Source organism: Dermacentor variabilis, unplaced genomic scaffold, assembly GCF_050947875.1.
Source record: "Dermacentor variabilis isolate Ectoservices unplaced genomic scaffold, ASM5094787v1 scaffold_12, whole genome shotgun sequence".
NCBI classification, from domain to species: domain Eukaryota; kingdom Metazoa; phylum Arthropoda; class Arachnida; order Ixodida; family Ixodidae; genus Dermacentor; species Dermacentor variabilis.
This window is the reverse complement of record NW_027460280.1, coordinates 60008262-60033375: the sequence shown is the minus strand read 5'-3', so window position 1 is coordinate 60033375 and position 25114 is coordinate 60008262. Positions and strand designations below refer to the sequence as shown.

Below are 25114 nucleotides of genomic sequence, written 5' to 3'. Positions count from 1 at the left end.
CGCGTGCCATCTTTTGATTCTAACCGTCCAGCTGAGAAACACTGTCAACTCTTTCGCACAAAATAAATCTATGCTCTTTCCCTATAATTACTATCAGCTTATATTATTATTATAAATATTAAAAATATTATTAAATGGTTCAAACCGACTTGAACCGTTATTTTTTTCACTCCCGAGTTGAATCAGAGCGCGAACTCTAACAAAAAAAAAAAAAGAAAAAAAAGTCGCAGTTGCGCCCGAAACGCGAAGCATCGATAGGAGTAAAAAAGTATTAGACAACCTATGCGAAGAAAAAGCGCTCTTGAACAGCACAAGAGGAGTCGACATACAAGAGCGCTACGCGTGTCCCGTTCTCTTCCCGTCCAAAAACGCTTTTTTTTTTTGCATAAGTTTGTACAAACCGGCCCAAGTTAGCACACTTGTGACGTGCTATAGACAACTAAACGAAGTCGGGTTTCACACAAAAGGAACACTCGCTCTCATAACGCTGGCTAGATGATGGACGCCAGCCGCGGGAAGCTAACGCTTCGTGCTGGCTCTAGCGTGAACTCGCGTCGGAAAATTGATAGTACGCGACCTCCAACACTGCCACACAGCGCGAACGAAACCACCAGGCATCTCCGCTCACGCTTAGCATTTGCACCAGCCACAGGTTATATCCAAGCTACGACGCGTGGTTCGCGTATGCGCTCAGCCGTGCAGACAGCCATGCGCAGCCACGGCCAGGCTAGAGGAGGAAACGCGCGCTCTCCTCCCCCATAGCGTGCTTGATCACGTGATCTGCAACATTGCGCGCGCGGGAAGTCTACGCGCATCAAGTCACCCTCCTTCTCGGTTCACCCTCGCACGCTTTTCCTCGCAACCATACACGGCGCGCGGGGCGCGATATGATCTTAACGCACTTCATAGTGACGGCGACGGTGACGACGGCTGTAAGTGCGCCTTTCTGCGTTTTAGGCGAACATTGATCAGTTGTTTCAAACACTGTCGACTACTTAGCCCGTGGCTTACGCATGCAGCGCATTCAATCTGCCTTTTCACGCAGCTGCGCAGTGACTTAACTGTGCGTGCGTAGACTACACCGATAACGTCACCGAAAATGGTCCTGCAAACGCGTGTCGCTTCTCTTCAGACCCCTTCACTAGTTGGCGTCAAGTTTAGACTGCGTAGGCGTCTGGTTGCGCCCTCACGACTTTCCTTTGTTCACTCGCTCTCGTAGACGACCGCTGTCGTCAGGGGTGGCGACTTCCTCTCGCCGAAAGGCGTATGTGGCAGCGTGAAACCTGTACGCTACACAAGCCGCCTGTATGGGAAAGGGGGAGAGAGAGTGAAAAAAAAAGAAAAACACCGGGAGACCAACGAAACGTGCATTTCTTTCAATATCCTGCGTAAAGACACGATGGCAAAACAATGGAAGGAGAAAAATAAGGCGGTAAGCAAACACTGTGCAGCGCAACAAGACTGCTTAGAAACGGCAGACAGTGGGGCCGTCGGATGCGAGAGTATTCGGCCCACTCAGCTTGATTGTCATCAGCTGCTGCGGAGGAGGATTGGGTCGGTGGTCCGGATCGACAAATAATGCGCAGCGCAGCGAACGCTTTCTTATTTTGTTTTAGCGAAGTAGACGAGGGAAAGATAGGCTCCACTTGCATTCACTTCCGAGTCTGCTCTATTCACGAAGGAACCAAGGGCGAGCCGTCCGGGCGCCGGGCGACGCCGGGCGAATTCGAACGGAGAAATGCGAATCCCCAAGACAGCCCGGGAGGCTGAATTCTGCTAAACACACGATAGCGTCGGAGGAGGAGGAGGAGGAGGAGGAGGAGGAGGAGGAGGAGGAGGAGGAGGAGGAAAAAGCTTTATTTTGCAAAGGAATTTGGGACCTCCCGGGCGCCATGGGTCCCCGCACGACCCCACTTCACTCAAACGTTCATGTTTAACATGTCCATGACGCTAGCGTCGGACGGTTAACGCAAAAATTGCAATAGGTCGGATTCTAACGGCTACACCGCTTCGCAGAAACAGTCTGTATTTCAGGCAGTTTGTTATTTATTCAGCGTGTCTCGCAGTTCTGAATCACTTAAAAATATTTAGTGGCTTCTTTTATACATGCTCTTTCTTTAAACATGCGATAAGTGGCACCTCTTAAAAGAGTTTGTTGGAAAGCATATCCGCAGTTTCCTTTACCGACACCTTTTGCAGTCCCAATCCAAGCCTCCGTATTTTGTCTCCTCTCCTTGCCTCTCTCATTTAAATATGACAGAGATAGCTATCTGGCTCCTTCAACTCATTTTCTCTGCCTGCGCTTCTACACAAGTGACAGTGCTCAGAGGCTGGAGACTCTGGGCTCCTCGCCGCTGCCTTTCCTTTGCAGTCGTCCTGCCTGACATCAGTTTGCCACGAGTACTATTCACAAACTCATACTTTCAGAATGATGTGCAGATATTAATAATAATAATAATAATAATAATAATATTTAGATGCACCAATACATGCATCTTACAAAATCGGGATATTTTTTGACGTCCGGCCATTCTTGAAAAAAAATACACTTCACGGCCTAATTAAAAGAATCTAGGGTCATATTCACACAACTTCCCATTAGTATGTACTTTCTTGCCATTGGTCGGCTGCCTACGCAAAATAATATGTCCAGCTTCAGGATTGACTGAAATTTGACCTTAGGAAAAATTCTAGCTTAAAAGCTTCTTGCGAATACGGGCCCTGGAGCGGAATTAACCGAGCTTTTCGTTCATAAGTGGTCTCGGCACTTATGAAGCATAAGTGGATTTGGCATAATGACATAATGAGGCATAAGAGGACTTGGCAATCGCCTTCACTAATAATACGTCCAGCTATATGATTGACTGAATTTCCTTTTACGAGGAGTTCTAAGGGCCTCGTTCGTAAATGTGTTTTGGCGTTGGCCAACAGACTTCGCTAATATCATGTCGAGCATCAGGATTGGCAGAACTTTTCTCTTACAGACAGTTGCACGGTAAGATGTTTTTGTGAATACGGGCTCGGGGGCCGTATTCACAAAGCTTAGCGTTGCTAAATGATTTTTGCCGTTGTTCGACCGCCTTCGCGCTAATAATACTAATGTGTTCGTCATCACGATTGATTGGAATTTGCTCTTACGAATAACTCTAACGTAGGAGATTTTTCCGAACACAGGCCCTGGACTCTTATTTACAAAAGAACTCTGACGCTAGAATTGGTCGTAAGAGAAAATTCCAGCCAATCCTGACGCTGGACATAAAACTAGCGAAGGCGACCGACCAGTGGCAACGAACACAGACAAACAATAAGCTTCGTGAATTCGGCTCCTGATCCCCCGATTGGTGGCTATTAACTTTTTTTTTCTTTTTGTATGCAACAAACTTTGTCAAATTCGGTGACGTGGATGCCGGACAAAGCGATTTCTTCGTTTTAGTATATTTAGGTAGAAGCTCTCTCGCCAGGTTTGAGCATCGCGGACAGCTAAGCTCGGTATGTAGGTCACAGGGTGATGATCATCTCTACAAAATATTACACAAATGCATGCTGCGAAAACAGCTCAAAATCCAAACGAAATCCTCTTTTCTCCTCGGAGAAGCCACTGTTCCCTCTAAGTAAGACGCCGGCATGGTTACGTCACACGAGTTGCCTGCAGCGCACAAACGAGGGAATGCAAATTCTGGGCAAATAGATTAACGTAACAGGCACGCCGACAGTCATATACTGCTGTCACAGTTACTTGAGTATGTCCGTAGCACAAGAACTGGGCACGTTCTTATTTCTTTACCTCCACGTCCCTTGTAGCAAACCGGGTTTTCCCTTCTGGCTAACCACCCTGCCATTCCCTTTTCTTCTCTCTCTCTCTCTCTCTCTCTCTCTCTCTCTCTCTCTCTCTCTCTCTATATATATATATATATATATATATATATATATATATATATATATATATATATATATATATATATATATATATATATATATATATATATATATATATATATATATATATATAAAGCCCAACACAAAGAAATCTTGCGCTAGATTTGTTCATGAGAGAGTTCCAGCCAATCCCGATGTTTAGCAAACTATTTGCGAAGGTGGCTGGCCAATGGAAAATAATTTGCGAACGAGAAGCTTCATGAATTCGGTGGTCAGGAGCATTCGCTGTACCAAAGGACTGGAGTGAGTGTTGGCAGATTTCTCGCAAGGGCAGCCAGCATTTGACAAAGTTCCCGTCAAGATAACAATAAAGCACCGAAGGATATGCTTCGCCGTGAATATAGAGTGACAATTTGTTACAGAAACAAAAAAATACACATTGCCTTGCTTTCCGCGAAAAGTGCCAATCGTACGTCTCGAGATAAATCGAAACCTGCTGCTGTATTAGCTTTTTCGCGAAGACGGCAACGTAGCGAGCACAATACAAATACAGTGTGCATGAGGAAGAAGTGATTTTGGGCGCAACAATCTGGATACCTTAGTTTTCCCTTGGGCAATATCCAACTCAGCATCAAATCAAACAGTACAATACCGAGGCCGCGGTGCGTCCCGCAATCACCTCTCGTCTAACCTAGGGTTCCGCGACGTATAATCTCGATTGCTGAGTCAATACATCCCTTCAAGTAACACATGGCTTGCTGGAGTTCTTATTTTCATCTGCCTTCTTGCTGGACTTCCATTTTCCTCTTGGTTTCGCCGTCAGAGGCAAAAATGTCGTTCGTTCCGTCATTCACCGGGATACAATCATTACCTTGTGTTTTGATCGAGGCTCGCCGGAAGTACGCGGCAGGTAATCTTCGGCTTAAATGCTCCGCGTGTTTGTGAGTGCGTGGCGCTGACAGAGGGGGAGAGCCGGTGCGTATAATGCGCGCGATGTTGAATTGGAGCGGCGGACACTTTCCATTCGGAGAACGCTCGCCGATTTTCTTACCCCTGCCGAAGGAAAACAACCGAGGCATAAAAGCGCTTCGTCGTCACCGAAGCAATATATCGCTCATTGGCGCAGCCCGGCTGTCGTCGCTTTCTCCCGGCTGGGAGCTTTCGTGGGCGCGTTTTTCGCCGTCCATTCGCCGGGCATTGTGCCCGCTCTTCCCGAGCGGGGGAAAATGCCTCGAGGCGCGCTTTCCACCGCCGAGCAGTATAAACAGCGCAGAATGGCATCGTGATTCATTCCGGTACCGATGGAAAGTCTTTGCTCGGCGACGATGCGTTGTTGGCTGGCGAGCGGCGGCGCACACGCAGCAGGTACGCGGCCAGGAATGGCGCTCAAGTTTTTTTTTTAATTGTTGTTGTTGTTTTTTTTCTTTAAACTGTGTCACAGGTGGCAAACGTTCTGCGCTTCGAGAGTCCTTCGGGCTGCCGGCAGTGCCTGCCGAATGTTTGCGAGGAGCTCGTCCCTCCTTTGTCAGGGACTCGATTCGATGGAACGGAATTGGTCGCAACGAAAAAGGTGTGACTCTTTTGGGCGTCTGGCAACTGCAGCGGGGGAAAGAAAAGATGGCATAATGGATGGCTACTGAATACGCTGCATGCGTATGCGGTCCTTCTACGCACATGTGCACGTGCCTACTTTGATTATACTTTTGATAGAGACTTAGTGGAATTTTTTACAACGGTGATCATAGCTGCCTCCTCCAAATGTAAAATATAGATAATAATCTTCTTTCAAATCTTGAAGTTTTTGCTCTTTTCTTGTTTTTTTTTTACTTTATTCGTGTGACATCAATAAAACACGTTTATGTTCACAGTGGTTTGTCCATTACGGAAACAAAGGCGTGAGTACTCAAGTATTGCTTGGCTGCGAATATTTCGTGATATTCTGAAACCTGAGCGTAGCGAGTGTTGAACGCTGTATAGCGAATTCGTATGTATCAAAAACGTACCCAGAGAAGAAAACGGTGCACACAAGGTTAAACAAAGCACTTTGAAAACTAGGGCTTGTGTACGCTGCTGTTCCTTTGTGCAGTGTGGTCTATAGCGCCCAAGGCACAAACCGGTTAGCATTCCGTATCGATTAGAGCCGACATACGACACGAAGGTCTACAGACTTACTTATGCACAGATAAGTGCCTAAGACTGCTGCCTACTGTTTGGATCCCACCGATGGCATCGGTTGTTGGGAACTCGGCGCTGACGCCCGTGGTTGTACCTGGGTCGCAAGCCCCAAGGGTAGCGTTGGCCTGGCGGCCTGGGGTACAACTGGAAGCATCCGAAGGTCCCGGCAAAGCATGAGTCGACTGGTAACAACAAAACAACTTGTTTATTTTAACATCGCAAAGAGTTGGCGGTCAGGTTGACCGAAGTAGAGAGACGGGAGAGCACTTTACTCAACAGAAGAAATCGGAGCCCTCCTTTTGGCGTCCGGGGGCAGCTGTTTTTATACTCTCGCAGTTGAGGGCAAGAAGGAACCCCTCAATAGACGAGCACGTGAATGTACAATGGGCTAATGGTGACGCACACTGTCGTAGCGCTGCCGGTCGGGCACAATGACTGGAATGAGAGGGTGATCCCTGCTTTCGCATCGCCTGGTTCAGGCACAATGACTGGAATGAGAGGGTGATCCCTGCTTTCGCATCGCCTGGTTCAGGCACAATGACTGGAATGAGAGGGTGACCCCTGCTTTCGCATCGCCCGGTTTGGGCACAATGGCACATACACTCACACACGCACATGAAGACACGTGGCATCGGAACATGCCTGGAAACGCCTGGAAACACCTGGCGGGGAGCGTTGCGGCGACGACGAACGGGCCAAAATGTCTGCCGCCCCGCCGCAGTCGCGCCGGCAAAACCGCGTGTCGCAGGCGAAACGCAACACTACTGTCGCTTACTTTGCTGTCTAATAAAGTCTTCGAAAGGTACGTGGTGGAGTATGGAGGCTTTGATGCACAATATGGTGCTCCCTTTATGAGTGGGTTACACTGTTCCTGCAATAAAGATACTTCTTAACTACTCTAACCGGCGGCTAACACCAATTCGGCCACTTTCAGAAACTGACGTTCAGGTGGAACACATTGTGGTGGAATTTCCAACACGGTAGACGAGTTACAGAGCATTGAGCCATGTGGTCGGGCTGGTCGGACGAGATGGAATGGATGCTACCGTCTTAGTATTGCATTCTGTTCCCATCCGTCCTCTCCGTTTTGTAGATATGTAGCTCACGCCCTCATAAAGCCTTCCTATTAGCTTAGAGTTCAGCCTCCAACTACAAGTGACACTCTCGCTGAGCAGTCGCTCAGCTCCTCCTCCTCCTCTTCTACCTCCCTTCTCCTCCTCCTCCTCTTTGCTTTATTTAAGCATTCGTTTCATTTTCCCCATGAAAGACATGACTTCTCTGACGCAAACTTTCCAGTACAGACAATTTTATAAAATTGATGCGTCTTATAATTTCCATAAGCTACTAGGCCTCAGTAATTTGGCCAGCATGAACTAATTTAAGTGAAAAAAATCAGCGGGTAGACTCCCCGGACGGGCTCTGTGTGTAATGATCCTGTGTGTAGCTCTGTGTGTAATGACGGGCTCTGTGTGCGTGTAATTCACACTGTGTGTAATGTAATGAGTGTAATGACACTTGCAGCATATTGCAGCAGTCATTGCTTGTCCGAGAGGCAATCTCTGAAGGGCGCGCTACACTTGCAGTGCGACTCGAGCTTGAAGCATGCTCGGCGCGGGGGCAAGCATCATTGGTGCGTGGTGCGCTGCGAAGTTTTTATGAGTTCCACAGGCCGTAATGGGACTTTGCAAATATATTTAGGGTGTATGTGTGTGTCCATGGGCGTATGCGACGTTTGTGTGTTCACTGATTATATGTATAGTATAACCTGCCATGTCATCAACCAGGTTAATATCTCCTGGTTCTCAATAATGTTAGCAAATCTATCTATCTCTCTCTCTCTCTCTCTCCTTATACACTGCATTGATTTCGCAAATAACAATCGGCCATTTTAATTTAATCAAATAGGCGCACTATAGCTTACTTTATTTTAGGCTTTTTTTTTTTGTGCACAGCGAGACTTGTATCTCACTTGCCTTGTTAATGCCGTTGTCATCATCGTTGTCGTTGTTGGTGTTTTTTGCGCACGCAATGGTCAGAAATGGTTTGATTTAATAGCCTTCATTCGCCTGCAAATGCGTAACAAGCGAATAGAAGTCATATCAGCGTGTCAATCGTGCTGAGCCGCGGTGGCATTTAATTGTTTAGGCTGTATATTTTACTGTGGAATAAGTGCAGGTTCAGCGCACACGTTGGAATCGATATGAAGCGAAGCTTTATTCAAGTGATTGGTTAAATGCTGTACAACTAACGGCGATACGTACAAATGTGTTTACTTTCATTTTATACAACTTGTCTCTGGCAATGTTGATCTTTATTTATAGGTCATGTTTCAGTTTATCACACAGGTCACAACTTTGATTTCATGCAATTTTTACGTTTGCGCACTACACTGCTCACAAGCTCTGCCGCAATGCACGCAACAAATCAGGCGGATGCACAGTGTCAGAAGCCAGTCACGCAGCCATGTCACGAAGATGGAGGCGATGTATGATGCTTGTAACGGGGTTAACGGTGATGACAGGTGTATGCGCAGAGAAGTATGACGCAAATATAGCTACAGTTAAGGATTTTGTAACTCTTCTGTGAAATTTGTACATACCCATCCTGGAGGATAGACCAAGAATGGGCACATGCAACCAGTGGCGCATACTGAAGGATAAATCATATAAAATCAAGTAAATCTAAGAATCAGTTGAGTATGATCTGCTGTTCGATTAAGAGGTCGGTGTGCTTTAGAGATACCTATGAGCCGACTTTTTATGTTCCCGTTTTATGTAGGGATTTATTTGTTTTTCTTACGCAAAACAGGAAGTGCGCTTACCGACACTACTTTGTCGGTCAGCATACTGTCCTTATATAAGACCATTTGCTGGTATTTGCATTCCAAGCACCATATAACGTCAGTATATAAATCCCCAATTCTATCCGCCCAGATAGACGTGGCCGGAGCTGCAATGCTGTTTGTTGACAGTAATGTTGTGCGACGCACACATAATGCGTCGCACAATGAATATCGCGGCACACTGCGAGCAGGCTACACTGAAAAGAACGCACGAAGACAGGATAGAGTGCTCGTCCTGCCATTACATGCGCCTGTGCGTCGTGTTTGTTCGCGCTGCGTGTAACCATACGAGTTGTTTTTTTTTCTGCAGCTTTCAGGGTCGATATTGACTACGCATAACAGTTTTAGGCTGCAAGGCGTTCTTTTGCGCAACTTGTTCTCTTCAGAAACGTGAAAGAAGCAAGAGAACTAAAAGCAGCGCTTCTGAGTCTTACGCATCTTGTTGAGTTTGAAGCGTCATTCGTGCTCGGAGCCTTTAAACGAGACAGCACGCAGTCCATTTAATGCCGTGTTAGGGTAGGGACCTCTCCAATTCAGCCGTCAATATTTGCACAAGGTTTTAGTTTTCTTTGAGGAAGCTCGCCGTATTACGCAGTATTTTTTTTTTGTCTTTTTTCTTGTCATAGGTACTCTGTGCTATTCTTTCCCGGTGCAGCTTACGTTATACGCACAGGCGCACAACAATGCTTTTCCGCTTACGTTTGGCAGACAAGAATGAGTGTGCCCATTCACAGAAGCACATATAGAGGAAGGAATCTTCGCTTGCTATTTCCTGCGTTTCTTTTTTACTTCTTCCAATTCCTACAAAACTGCGCGCGTTTGTTCTTTGATGTCGGGTAATTCACTTCTTCGTCACCCCGGCTGGCTCTGTCTTTGAGCTGTGCGTAGACAACGTGTCGTGAGCAAGTTCGCTCACGGGTCGACGATATCTGATTGGTTCGACATTTTACCGCAACCTTCCCGGCCTTGAACGACACCAAGAGCAGTATATACGCCTCTCCGTCTCGTATACGTTATGACCGCGTCTAAATGAATGCTACAGTGGCACGTTACATCGCATTATAGCGCATCGAATCCATTTAAGCCGCAATAATAGCAAAAAAGAAGGAAGGAATGCGCAATGATCTGCCAAGGCAGGGCAGCTCGAAACTGACAAGTCGCTTCACGCGGTGCCTGCAAGCACTGGCGCATCGCATCGAGGGAGGGAGTATAATTGAGACAACCGCTGGCATGTGCTTTCTTCCACTCCGTGGCGAAACGCACTAGTTGGAAACAGGCTGCAGCTTGTTCGGCGAGCCAATGGCAAGGAGCACATACGAACGGGAGACCTTGTGAATTCGGCTTCTTGATTTTAAGGGCACTAATGTTAGGCACAGCGTGCGTCTGCATTGTACTGCACGTTTAAAAGACACAAAACAGTTCTGACACTTGTAATAGCCGTCTTCTGGCGACTTCAATAATTTCCACGCCGAGTACGATCTTGTTTTGGCGACCCCAGTGTTTTTGAAGCGCTTTTGCTTACTGCTGGCTTTTGTTCTAGTTCCCGATCCCTGAGTTTTCTCTTCGTAGTCTTCTTCCGTTCAGTCTACACCAATATTACATCCGTGTTGCTGAAGTTTATTTAAATATTCAAGGCCTCAAAGGCTTGCGACAGTCATCGCTAGCAATCGAGCTGATTGTGACGTACAAAGAATGTTCAGCAGCGACTGGCCATAAACACTAACGGTCTTGAAACAGCGTTGCTTAAGCGTTAAAGCATACTTGGCAAACACGCTGTAACCTAAGGAACCGACATGAAACTGGTTCAGAAAGTTTGCAAGGAAAGACAGCTAGAGCTCCTTACTAGACAGAATATCACAGCATGAAATTATTGCAAATGTATTTGGTTAGAGAAGCTAGACATTGCAATGAACCCCCTGGTTCCCCCTCATTCATTTTGTCCTTGCAGAAAATAAATTTAATGATGTCATACTGCCTATCTTTGCACGGATGTCTAACAATTGAAAGTGAAATATTTTGCATTGTGATAAAACTGCACCACTGAGATAAGTTATGCAATAAAAAGGAAGATGAAAAAAAAACGCTTAAGCTTCTCTGAAGCACGTGTAGAAACGCGCACTGTACCCTGAGACGATACAGTGCCTTCTGGTCGAAATAGGACAGTTCGAGCATTTGCATGCGCAGAAGTTGTCTGTACGTACAGTTTGTCCACACCGAATCTGAGCCGCTCCGATAGAGGACCCAGATAGTGGACCCAAGCTCGGGGCACGAGTCTGGGAACGATGCCAATACATTGGGGGCACTTTCGGTCCGAGGACCAAGGCGGTGGCTCTTAACGACGCGACTGCTGCCCGCCGCGGGTCCGCTTCATTCCATTGGCCCGCTTGAGTTCTTTGTGCCCCACGGCCTGCGGAGCAAGCCCCTGGCTTCGAGGTGTTCGCGGGGTCCCGAGTGTGCGGTGCCCTTCATGCATTATGAATGGTTCTACACCCGATGGCCGTGCTCGCGTTGCCGTCGGCGTCCGACTCTGTTTCCACTTCATGCATTATGTAAGGCGTCGATTTTTAACGCCCCCCCCCTTTCCCCTTCCGCCAAAGAGATCGTCGAGGCGCGACCGCGTGCTGTGCGCCGGATCACGCGCGCTGCATAAGCGTCGTCGTCTTCTGCTGCTTCTTGCGCGCAATGCCTCGCGCCTTGGCACACGGGGCTTTCTTTTCCGAAGCCGGGGGCCGTCCTTGTTTTTCGATTTTCAGAGATCGAGGCGAATAAGCAGAAAGACGACGGTCGGCCACGGCTTCAGCTTCCGACTCCGTAACCTGACATGCCACGCGAGCGGGCGCGCCAGAACTCGATTTCTGGCTTGTCGCGTGTGGCGCGCGAGCCGTCGACGCCTGAATCGCGAATTGGGCGCTTCATCAATTTGCGGGGAGGTTCGGCGAAAAGGGTGCTCGCTCTCAATTTGAGCCGTCAGTTCCCTCTGCGAACCGCGCGCACTTTCAGGAGCTGAGGTGACACTGCTCTCAAAGAAGGCGACCAAAGGAGTGCAGCCTTGTCGTTTCCACCCTCTTTCCTCGAGGGAAAACTTCAATCTTGCATTACCTACGCACCAACCGTAGCCAGTGAATACGGTTCGATCCACAGCCAGGCTACAGCGTCCGCAGCATCACTAGGCCATTCGTTTTCATTTATATGCCAGCGTTATTAGGAGAGCAGAGCGGACCAGGCACAATGGCTTAGAGGACGGCTGCGTGGCGCCCCTGCAAGTTTTGTCGGATAAAAGCTGGTTCTAGAAGGCCTCCCCGTGTACGTATACGCCATTGAATTCACGCGTGGGTGTTCCTGAAATGCGCCAGAGATTTTGGGGACCAATTAGTCCTTCCGAGCTTGTGTTGCTATCATCCAGAGCCAAGTTTGCTCGCTCAAGATGTCATCACTGGTGCCTAATTATTCCGCACTAATGGCCGTTTGCTGTCTGTCTGCAAACGACTTCTGGCAGGCACATTATCGCTGCGAGCGCCACAACACGCTGCACAGAGGCGCGTCGATTCGATGCATTAAGGTGCCGACCGTGACGGTTCTTGCGTCAGGAAGTCTCTGTGAGAGCAGGAGAGAGAGAAAGAAAGCAAGGAGAATAATGGCAAGCAGATCAACCAGACGAGCGTCTGGTTTGCTACCCTACACTTGGGGTAAGGGAAAGCGGGAATAGAAATAAGAAAGCGGGAGAGAGAGAAGATTACATAAAGCAATGGGCGTTTACAGGAGGTCGGAAAGAGGATGCGCTCGTGCACAAGCAATTAAGCAAGCCGCAAGCCTTCTTGCTAGTCTACCAAAGCAGGCTGATGCGTCACGTAGGTATCTACCTGCAGTTTCCTATCGCGACACATCGAGAACGATATTCGCGTCGAAATCATAACAACGTCAAAGCGGACAAAATATGCGCCGAGTGCTCGCGTTTGCCCCCAATCATGGAAAAGCCATAGGGCTTCTTTTGCGCGTTTCGACACACATCCTGTGTGATATTATTAGGATCGATGTCGTAGAAAAACATTTCAAATCATATTATTGCTACAAGAGCTTTACAAGCAGACATTATGCTGTTTATCGCCTCTTGCAAACACTTATTTTCAACATAGGCTCCAATCTATGTAATTAAAAACAAACAAATCACCTACTTTTATCGAGTTTTTACATTCGTCCTTACAGACATCACTCGCCTTAATTACTGAATTTAGGCAGATCTCATTCATTAAATTTACGTCTTTCTTTTTTACTTTGGGAAACTAAAAAAAAGAAGGACTGAAACGTTATTGGTGACACAAAAAGTTTGTCTAGATTGCAGGCAATAAATAAGTGAATAAGGACGCCACATTAAACTCAATGGGCTCCTAGGACATCTCAATTTTTCACGCCGTCTTCACTGTCGCATTAGAGAATGAGAAAACTGCATGTTACAGCTTTATGGCCTTCACGGGCATTCCCTTCGGACGAAGCCTCGGAGCATCGAAGGATGCTCTTTCCAAGAAAACGAAATCCAGATAGCTGGAGACTGCGTCGAAGCAGACCTTTCAGCGGTCATTCATTTTTCTTCTCCGAGACCGGCGATGAAGAGCGATGCTGCGCGCCGCGAACACCTTGTCGAACAGAAGAGCGCGCCCGCCTTGTGCGTCGCGACCTCGAGTCGATGACTAAAAAAACCCCGCCCAAGCCTTGTTTTGCTGGAGACCGATTTTGATTCCCGCCCATTCTCATATCTCCATCCGTTGTCTTCTTTGTTTACTATTAGTTTTTGCGCGAAGGTGCTTCCTCCGACTCTCCGCTGCCTGCGCCACTCTTGTGGAAGTGCATGCTGTGTATGAGGCCGCTGTCTTCGAACACCACCTCTGTCCTGACCGTTGCAGTACCGCCTGCTCTGGTCCCTCCCATAACACCTCTTATCCCCTCCCTTTTTTTTTCTTCCTTTGCTGAAGTCACATTCTGAAAGAAGATTTCTTTGTAAGTTGTGCTCCGCTTAGCTCTCTTCGCGCTTGTGGGCATCTCGCCAGGTTCCTTTTTTTTTTACATATTTTGCCTCTCATAGAAGAAACGGGATTTTTCGTGCAGTAGGACACGGGGCCCGATGTCATTTGTGCTTACTTTCGAGTGGGCGTTCTACAGGAATGAACGATGAGGAGAGCGGGGTCACGACACCATTTGTCTATGGAATTTCTCTGCAGACGCACAAGAATTATGTTGCAGACACGCACACAGCGTTTGTCTGTCTGTTCGCACGTTATTGAGCCTATTCCACCGTATTGAGCCTATTCGTCTGCTATGTCGTCTGGCGCTTCATTAAAGAAAGTAACAGCCACAAGATTGCAATGAAGCACTTTTAAAAGAATGTACAAAATATTTTATGGTGTTTTGGACGAAGTTCTGTAGTCGTGTGAATGGAGAGGAAGAAGAGAGAAACGCCGTAAAGGGGATAGGAAGGACGGGGGATGTTTCGACTGTTTCATATGCAGAGACTTGCTGTTCACGTTCACTTACAGAGTGGAAAAAGTGTCATTACCCTACACACGTCGCGCAATGCTGCCAGATTATTTCTAAAAGAATATATAAGCCGCAAGTCCTAACCTCTCTACGAAAAGGGCATAAGCCTTCTCTGGCGCTCAAACAGATCCACGCCTCCAGATCATGGCTTGGAGACTGTTGGCAAAGAAAGCTAACTCCGCACTGCGAACACAAATAAGCTTACTGGATTGCGACATAGGGGGCGCATAGAAGCTATGTATGTTCAGGCGGCGCTGTCTGAACGCAGTCACATGGTCGCATCTTATGGAGAGAGTGTGAGGGCTCTGCGCTCCCCTGCCTCGGAGTGCCCGACCAGGAGAGAGCGCATGCAGCCCTGCATGCTGCGCCCGCAAAATGGTCACAGATTTGGGTAACCCGCTTTCTGTGAGATTGGGGAGGGGGGGGGTTGCATTATTTGCGGAGAAATGTGTCCGGATGAGCAAGCTTAGCTGCATTCTCTAAAGCGAGAGCAAGCCTAACTGCATTCTCTAGCTTAGCTGCATTCTCTCTGCATTCTCTCGTTGCCAACCGCGAGTTGCGGCTGGGCGGTTGGCAACGAGCCTCAGAGGAAAGCTGGTTGGCGTCGCTCGTTGCAGGCCATGCCGGAGTGACCCATCAGACTCTACTGAGGAAGATGCGCCCTCGTCGGCGGGCTAGAAGCAGCTTAACGGAACGGGCGAATCGCACACCGCATTTCGCAGACGCTGGCGCCAATGTAGAAATAAATATGTCAATAACTTAACCCAGCAAGTCACGCCAACACGGAGAAGCCGAGCAACGTGACACACTGCTGGCGTCCACTTGCAAGAACAGTGACTGTTGTCGCCGCTTACGGAAAAGCGTAGTCGCCCCATCACGGAGCCACCTGTGTGCAAGACGACGCGCTCGCGAGATTGTACGCACCGCTCCGCTCAACTGCTGAAAATCGCATTACGGTGTCCGACGCCTCACTCCGGTGCGGACAATACTCTCAGCGGAGGACACACAAGACACGGAACTAGCGCGCATGAGCTCTTTGTGCTGTGGCAGGGTGGCAGCCATCGCGGAATGAGGTTGCATGAATCAGGTGTGGTAAAAAGGATCCACAGTCAGATAGATACATGATACATGCGGTCAACGTGATAAAGTGCCCATTACTGGTTGGTGCAGGGCCCAAACCAAGGCTTCCGCGCAGCGCATTTTTCATCGGTGGCTTTCGGCAGCACAGAAGGAACAGAGAACTGGGCTGACTGGCACGTGCGTCAGTCGTTTGTGATACCACTTGATCTCAACCTCCCATTGTCGTGATGTAGCTTCCAGGTCTAAAGCACGTTGCGCTTGACGCTTGTTCGAAACTGGTCGATTTATAGGGTATGATAGGATTTACTCTTTACGCGCTAGATTATTTCGGACCTGATATACCGATATTCTTGAGTCTACAGCTAGCGAATAAAGTAAAATAATTGCTACACAGTAATTTGATGTCTGCGCTGTTCCAGCCACGAATGTAACGAAGGGCAGAAGGGGAACCTTTTTTGTCGTTGTCGTACCCCTTCGCTCTTCGTGAAATGGGGTTGGTAAAAGTTCCGCTTAATGTCTATACTCATGAGCCAGACACATCTAATCCCTTGTTGAAGTGACGAAGGGAATGTCTGGCTGCATTTTGCCGAACACGTTCCATCTCCTGGACGCGCTCGTTGCGCGTAGAAAAAGCTGACCCTGTGTAGCCGCCGCAGGCGCCGCGGGGAGCTGAGGTGTCGGATGCAGGGAAGGCGATAGCATTGGGCGGCCCATCCGGGCGCCCCGCTATTCGGTCCTTTGTTGTGTTGTCTTTTCTCGTGCGCGCCCCTGTTCGCCGGGCTGTTTTCTTTGCGTGCCACTCCGTGCAGCATTGAGAGAGCCCGTGCTGAGCGTCGCCTGCAGTTCGTCACGTTGCCACCTCCGTCGATTGCTTTCGTTTCTGCAATTCCTGGCGGTCCTAGTGCACGCGCGCGGCGCAGACCGAGCTATTTCGGTAGACCTGCTTGTACCAGCGGCAGTCTGCTCGTGAGCTTCATGGGCTGACCCCAAACGAGCGGCTGCAGCTCGCTTGCGTGCTCAGAAGACGGTACGTCGTGGCCGTGTTGGACGAAGCAGAGTGAGATCGTCATCATGGCGCATGTTTAGCAGTGCCCTGGTTTTGCGATCGTGCTGTGTTCACGTTGGTTTCTTTCTTTCTTTCTTTCTTTCTTTCTTTCTTTCTTTCTTTCTTTCTTTCTTTCTTTCTTTCTTTCTTTCTTTCTTCTGCGTCTGATCTAGGACAACGAACTAGATGAGAAATAATCTTCTTTGCAACCTCTGCCGGCAATACACTTCATTATTTCTGTTAACCTTTAGCTAGAGAAACAGAGCAAGCAGCCCGTCTTAGCGTCGAATCGTTGGATGAGAAGCATCAAAATTGCGTATGAGGTGCAGGCCATCCTTCCAGGGTTCAACGAATGTATGGGCGACGTCTATCAGCACAAATTACCCGCTAATTACTTAAGCCAAGCTGGAGACAGAGACAGCAACATATACTGCGACCATTTCTTAAGTAACTATAATATACGGCTTGGTAATGGAATCTCCAAAAGGGCTCAGGCGACACGTATTCTCGGAGGCTTTGCTCACATTGCTGGATTGCCATTTTTTCCCCAAAAGATTTATATTTTCGTTCTTTACAGACCAGAAGCTAATTGAAGTTGATGGGGATACTGCTCACGTGCAAGCATTGATTGACACCGGAGGCCAGATACCTATTATGAGAAACGCCTGCATCGTGGGTTAAAGAAAGGTTTAACACCTGCTTCAAATCAAGTCGTCCGCTTCACCAATGGCGGCGTGGTTTAGGTCGCTGGAATGTGTACTGCACCTTGGCTTGTAACGACAGCAATTCCTGTCTTCGCCACATGAGATGCACACGCGTTCGCTCAAACTTCTCATTCCGTCCTCTTGGAAAAAACAGTATTTGTGCGAAATATGTATTGTTACTACTATTTAATACGAAAACACACATGCACAAAGACGGAAATAGGTAATTAGCAGACTGGCAACTACCACTGAGAGGGGCTCAAAGCCTGCCTACTCTTTAGGAAGGGTGGGATAGAAACGTCAGTTGAAGATAAGAAGAAGAGAAGAAAAGAAGAAAGAAACAGGAAGATGACAGGCCACAAAGACGAAGGTAAAGCGAACGCATAAATTAAGCAAGTAGGAACAGAGCATACACGCAGGAATATATATATAAAAAAAACATGCAGGTCACACTAATTACAGAAGGATGTAAAAATACAAAAGCGAAGGCAGCAAAAAATATATATATTTCGTCTCGTGCAATATATCTCACAGACGGGAAGCCGAGCCAGTTTATTGTAGAAAAAATAAGCAGGGGGCGATGAGCCTGGTCGCGTCGAGAAGCACAGTGCCACACGGATACAGGCAATGATCAAGTTTCGTACACTGCAGGCCAAGTAGGCTATAGTCCCTTAGTATGCACGTGCGCTGCGAAAGGAAAGCAGGACACTCTAATTTAAGGTGCTCAAGTGTCTGGTAGGAACCGCGAGAAGCACACGACGCGCTGCCTACTCGTCCTTGCAGGTACACGTTCAGACACCAGGACACAGCTAACCTTTAGGTGTAGCTCTGCTGGAAAGGAGTCAAGGCTTTCGATAGCAGTAAGTGCTGCGCGTTACATGGACTCATGGCATTTTACAGTACCGTGGACGCGGCAGCCGTGCTTGAGAGAGTGAAACAGCGCAACAACCACTGAACGGCGCCGTGGAAACGCCGTTTAAAAGAAGATATTGCACCGCTCTTGCCCCGGACAAAGGAGGGTCGTGCGCTTAGTTATCCGAGGCGCTTTCTCTGAGATCTTGCAGCACGGTTGAGCGCCAACAGGATATAAGGTTACACGTGGCGTGGGCTCGAAATATATGCATGGCGCAACTGCTCGGCCTGAGCGACAAGACGTCGATCCCTGGTACAAGGGGTAAAATAATTTATTTGAGACGAATCTTTGCGCGTTTCGTAACACTCTCTATATTCTTGGCGCTTTATTTTTATGGGGCGAGGATGGGCTGCTTTTCTTCTCCTTTGTTGTTTCACTGTCAAAGACACCACTGGAAGACTTTGTAGCACTGCCTTGCAAAAGCTGATCCGTTCCTTTCGCAACCCCTTTCTGATAAGTTTCGTGAACGACATGCAGGCGTTAAGTATTTCGTTTGTTGCTCAATGTTTAAAGGTCACCGACGAATTTATCCCGTGCTGCTTTCTGCCAATCTTGTTTGATCCAGAATGCATACTCGAGCACCTGCCTTGTCTCCCACGTCCTACAGTCGATATTATGCTTGCTCTTATCCAAGATATAAAATTAAAGAAGCACCGACGACGAGTAACATTTCGATGTGATTCCTCCTTGATCCCTGAGTGGAGAGGAGTCATCCCGTCCTACTAAAATAGATTAAGCAACCGGTTCACTAAGAATCAGCTGGCCTCCGTGCAGTCTTTGAACCACCCACGATTAGGAGACTCAAGTCGGGGTCCACAGCTAATTTCGTTCCCACCGCTCGAAGTCGTCCTTCACCGTCGCGGTCGCGAGTCCTTTGCGCATTTTCAGGCTTGCAGACGGCTCGCGTCCGTCTAGCTTCTGCACGCAGATGTCTGGCTACGTCTGCATTCCAAGCGCCGCCGCCGTTTTTGCAGGTGGCACGAGGCACGCACAGATGTCTAGTCGCTCAGCGTGTGCTGCTCCGTTCGGTAACAACCATGGCGCGCCGATTGCAATCGATCATTAAGCGCTGCCTAATCGAGCACTGCTGGAAACAGCGATACGTGCCCCCCCCCCTCCCCCCGGATGCCTTCAGCCCATCGGTCGCCTTTTCCTTTCAATCTCTCTCTCTCTCTCTCTCTCTCTCTAATGTACCCGTGCTGCTCTTTCTGTTTACTCAAATTGTCACGGCTGCGAAATCCTCGACAGAGTGGGCGGCAAGCGCGCGGTGCAGTGCGAGTGCGTTATTGAGTGCAGGAATGCCACACATTTCCTCGCGAGGAACCGGCGTTTTCGCCTTGACAGCTGTGATTTGTGAAATGCATCGGCGCTGCTTACGGCCTGATAAATCTGGCCCTATTTTCGTGCGACTATATGGTCGGCCTTTCGCAGTGCTTTCATTGGAGATGTGTTCGAACTACCCATTGCGAGCTTTTAATGAACGAAAATAAATGTTCTGGCCGTTCTCTTTGGATCCGCAGAGTTTTTCACATGTTTAGTTTCATTATCGTTTGACTACTCTACAAGCGCAGGGGATTGGACAAGCGGCTGTGAGAGTGATGTCACGTACCAAGCTAGATTGATGGACTCCAACGGACGATGTGTGTGTGCTGTGCTATGTGCTCTCTCTCCCTCTCCCCCTTCCCCATCTTTAATCTCCCCCATCCCTCTCCCATGTGTAGGGCAGCAAACCGGTTAAGCTAAACTGGTTAACCTCCCTACCTTTCCTTCTCCACTTTTTCCTTTCTTCCTTCCTTGGGGGGTGGGGGGCGGAAGGGGGCAAGGTCAGTGGCGCTTAGTGCCAGCAAAATCCGCACGTGCCTTGATTTTGTTCCTCCACAGGCTCGGCAGTTTCATGCCCTTGGCAATGAGTGCGCAACCCAACCAAGTTTCACTCTCCATAGCTCTACGTACTTTAACTTTTCCTCGATAATATTTACAGCAAACTAGACAGGACAGCCGTAAAAGTCTCCGGTGAAGTGGATTCATAAAGTTTGTTGCATTTTTTTTTTTCGAGTTAGCGTCTGTGTGCGCAAGTGGCTGCTGCCGCCTAAACTGCTTCTGAGCAGCGTCGCGTAAACGAAGCGCGCTCTGTTGAAATCTGTACCCCGATGGACCGGGCAAATGAAGCGTGCTTTGACGTCAATGCTCCGGTCAGAAATGTGCGAATACCGGGTTCGGTCTTTTCTCTTGCCTATTGACGAAAGAATAATATGAAAGAAAAATATCGGGATATATCTGTGCCCAAATTTGTTTATTTTTTGTCATAACAGAACCAACGATTCAAAAATCTATACGTCACACAGCGGGAACTTTCATCGTGCATCTGAATGAAGGGAGGCAAGCAGGTGTGAAACGAGGCAATCTGTCGAAAACGTTTAGTATGTGCATTGGAGTTACTTAGGCGGGCGAGCATGTTATGCCGCCTGTGGTTGTCAAAAGCAAAAGGGACTTGGATATTTGTTGTATGAAGGCTAGGTAAGCTATGTTTCATGATAGTAGTAGTAATCAACTTTATTTATCAAACGATCAGGCGCTACTCTAGGAGCCGTGATACGCAGTTTTTCTTTTTTTTTTCACTGCGCCATCGAAGAAACGTGGGCTCACGCGCGAGCTCGCACGCGGATAATGAGCCCTATGCACTTGCTTCGCAGTGCGAGAGGTCATTAAGTATTCGCCGTCGTGCTGCAGTGCTGCGAATTCTCCGCCTATGGCAGTCCCGCGTATTTCACCTGTGGTGCCCGTCGACCAGAACTAAGGAGGTCCATAACTAAGCGTCGAGAGCCGTGGCCGAGCGAAGTACGCCGCGAACTTGTTTCTCCGCGTCAGAGTGAAGGGTAATCTACATTCTTCCAGGTCAGCGCGTGATGCGCGCAACGGTGGCGCAGGTACAGTGCACGGAAGTATGCGCGCAGGCGAGAGCAGCTGGACACGAGTACACGCTTCGGCCGTTTGTTCGCGTTGCGTTTTGAAAGAGTGCCGCTTCTCGAAAGAAAGAGTACCACCTCTCGCGAGGCGCACGGGAGCGGGGAAGGAGGTTGGGGGGGGGGGGCGAAAGCGACTCAAGAATGCGCCCGCGCGGTGTACCGAGGAGAAGCTTGGCCGTCGTCGGAGAAGCCGGCGGCGCGCCGCTCGGCCCTCGGTTATCGACCCGCGGCGTGCACTACACCGGAGTGCATTCGCCTCGGCGTGCGGCAATGCCTTTTGCGATGAGGAGCGTGCCCACGGCGGCCCGTCCTCCGGGGAGCGAGAGTGAGAGCGGATTAATGCACGCGACAGGAAGGGGCTTTTGTCGAGCATCAACAGCGTCGAGATTAGTTTTTGCCCCGTCGCTTCCTTCGTCTCTGATTCCGGACTCAGTCGATATAGGCGCGATCTTTTAGCCCGTCACTTTTTGCGCGTGCTTGCTGTTCGTTGCCTGCCTCGCTCGTTGGAACAGCACATGGCGTGCTTGACGCGCAGACCTACTCCCGCCGATGCAAATGACCATAGCGCGTGCGTGTCCAACATTAACAGTATCGAAAAGTGGAGATTAGCGCTGAGGGAGGGCATACCACGTGCTTGTGGCGACTGTTCGCGCACTTCTCCTCCTCGTATGTGTTTGCGCTCGTCGAAGAAATTGTGAGTGACTATCTTGGCGTGTATTCACAGAAAGCTCTTACGCTAAAATTGTTCGTAAGAGCAAATTCCGTCAATCATTATGCTGGACATGAAGGCGGCCGGCCCGTGGCAAAGTGCACTTTCGAAAGAAAAGCTTTGTGAATGCCGCACCTGACTTGCATTCACGAGAAAGCTTTAACGCTAGAACTGATCGTAAGAACAGGCGCTTGCCGATCGTGATGTCGTTACGCTGGAGATATGATTAGCGAAAATGGCTGGTCAGTTACAAACGGCTCATTCAAAAATAATTTTGTTTGCAAGTGCTCTTTAACATTGGCTCGTCGCCTTCTCTAATTATACGTCGAACGTCTGCATCGGTTGGCATTTGCTTTTGCGAACAATTCTAGCGTGAGAGCATTTTTTGTGAATACGGGCTGAGAAGCTTTGTGAATTCAACCTGTGGGTTTCAATCTCCCGTGGATGAAAGCACCGTCCTGTTCAAACAACAACATTAATAATAATAATAATAATAATAATAATAATAATAATAATAATAATAATAATAATAATAATAATAATAATAATAATAATAATAATAATAATAATAATACATGAAATAGTCGCTGGCCTTGGTGCATCGAAGAATCCTGTTCCGGTAACACAATTCTGGTTGTGCTTGCTCCAGTCTTCCTGCTCCGCTTCCTGGGGCGTCCGTGCCTGGGGATTTTGCGACGAAGCAGGCCTCTATCCCGATAGCGGATTAGGGATTTCGATCCGATTAGAGCCCGCCTGTTTGTTTCGGAGAACGAGGCGGAGACAAAGAGAAAACAGGATAGCCATTTAATAACTCCCGAGGAATACGACAAGCGGCAGCACTCAGTGGAAAGATAAAGAAAAAGGAAACACGGAACTATTCATGTTTTCTTTTTCCTCGATTGTCGGTTCCTTTTATACTTTTCAAAACTTTTCTTCGTTTTGCGTTCAGGGACCAAGATCAGCGAAAGGGTTTCAGTGCTTCTAATTTAATCAGTTATTTCCAGAGGTTCTCTTTTGGTCCCTTCTTGTAAAAAAGGAATTAAGGTTATATAGTTATAGTTTCTGAACAGCTAAATCTTGTTACCGCTTCGAGAATAACCTCACTAAAAACCGAAAGCCTATGTTCACAAAAGTGCTGTTACGCTAGAATATTTTTGTAAAAGCAAGTTTTACCCAATTAGGATGCTGGACATATTATTAGCGAGCCCAACGGCAAACAGCAATTACCGACAAAACGCTTTGGGTGTTCCGCCCGAAGTGAATGAAGTACGCGAACGAATCGGGTTCGGAAGATCGGTCCAAATACAAGTGGCGAGGCACTATTAATGTAAAACAGCTGCCGTTCATCTTTCAATGGCAAGCTCGAGGCTGGCCGTCGCGTTGTTCTTCACAGTGCCATGCCGGCTTAAGATCTTAGGCTTTAGTTTTTTTTAGAATAACTTCCACACAAGGGACATGGCAATTTGGAGCAGAGTCATCATAACACTTTGAAAACTTATTCCACGTATGTAGAATTTATTGTTTGATATTACAGTGCTGGATCTTACGTATATACACCACGCAGCAAGTGAACTTCAAGGAACTATGACAGCACATGACTACGACTCGTACATACTTTTAACCAAGGACGCCCGCCAATGGAAAAGATCACTTGCGGAAGGTTTGCGAATGTGGCGCCTGAACTATAAATAATAGACGCAGGACACTTTCACTTTTACTACGTCGTCTCAACTTTGAAGATATGAAAATTACTTATTTGTTTTTTGATCTAAGGCCATTGATTTATCAACCTGAGCCCATGTAACCTAACCTGGCCAGCGTCTCACTATCTAGAGGCAAAAGATGCACGAAAACCCGCACAAATAGTTTTTCTACTTTTTCCAGTCGCACTTACCACGAGCGAGAAAAGTTTCTTCAAGGCAAGCAGATTATAGAAAGTCAGCCAGTGCGTTAGAATGAGAAGTTTTCGCGGGTACGCGCACAGAATCGAGGACGTCACCATTGTTCACCGTAGCTTTCCAGCGTCGCAAGCGCCTTATTTATCGCCGACGAGCTCGCACCACGTTCGCGTCCTGCTTCCGCCGACCGTGACGAGGCGACGTGCCCGTCCTTCACGGCCGGGCACAGGGCGCGCTTTAATGACCGGGCTAGCCGTAAATGGAGCGCGACAGTGAAGCACCGTCTGCGGCAGGGGATCCTGATTATGGCAAAAGTTTGCATCGGAAAGTCTGCCGCGCGGTTTAGCCGAGGCTTCCCACGGTTCCTATCAATAAGGGCGTGCGAAAGTAGAGCCAGCTACATGCAAAGGGAAGCTCGGTTTGCGGTTAAGACCGGCATCTGCCCTTGTTTTTGTGCGGGTATAAGAAAGCTATCACGGATGCTCGACGCGAGAGGATACGTGCACGAGAGGCACTAGTGGTGCGCTCGCACCGTCGTCGTGCTGTCACGGCGTCGACGCGCATGCGCGGCTCGCGCGTGGAGTGCTCGAAGATGTTCAGAAACGCGAAAGGGGGCTGCAAGAAGGACGAAGCCAAGTAGACGCACGGCTCGGCCAGCACGCAGGGCTGCGCAGTATGGAAGAGATACATGTATCTTGAGTACCACCTCTTGTATGTATTTTGAATACCACCAAGTGTCGTGTATTTTAACCTGCAGGGTACACTTACAGCAAAGTCCACCAAGGCACCGAGTCGCTGACGCAAGCAAGAGACGGCAGTTAAAGTTTTGTTCCAAGAGACGACACTTGCACGCTGGATGGCAATAGCGTTAACAAATAATAAAAGTTCACTACAACAACTTTGTTAACTATAGTTGCTAACTGCAGAATGAACGTCAAGCCAGTGTTTTTAGCATACCATATCGCTAAAAACTTTGTGCATAGAGCCATTTTCGAGAAATTACTTGCGAACACATGTCGTGAAATGCATTCCTCTATACCAGATAACAGCCTTATACATGTATTTTGCACAGTGCAGAAGCTCATCTGCATGGAACCGCAATGCGCATCGCTTCACATTTGGAGTACATTGATTACACTCTACGAGTGCTGAACAAGCCACTGACTACTTTCACGTTTCTTTTTCTTCCAAAGTTTTATTCACAAATGCAGTAGACATAACCAGTTGGCCTGGTTATTTCAGTGCGCCCTCTGCAGCCATTCACAAGTTCTTTCTCCTCACTTTCAATTGTTTTTTTTTTTTCAAAAATTTCGTTCGTTATCTTCCCCTGTTTTCTTGTGAAGGCATCGGCAGCGAGACTCGAAACTCTCTTGATGT

At 48.2% G+C, this 25114-nt stretch overlaps 1 protein-coding gene and 1 pseudogene across 1 annotated transcript in view; one reads left to right on the top strand and one right to left on the bottom strand.

Annotated features, from left to right (window-relative positions):
• Window positions 1–25114, top strand: part of LOC142566124 (Kv channel-interacting protein 4-like) — a 587487-nt gene that overhangs the window by 114883 nt on the left and 447490 nt on the right. The gene's annotated exons all lie outside the window — the stretch shown is intronic.
• LOC142566204 (uncharacterized) overlaps window positions 1–25114 on the bottom strand; it is a 37531-nt pseudogene that overhangs the window by 1209 nt on the left and 11208 nt on the right.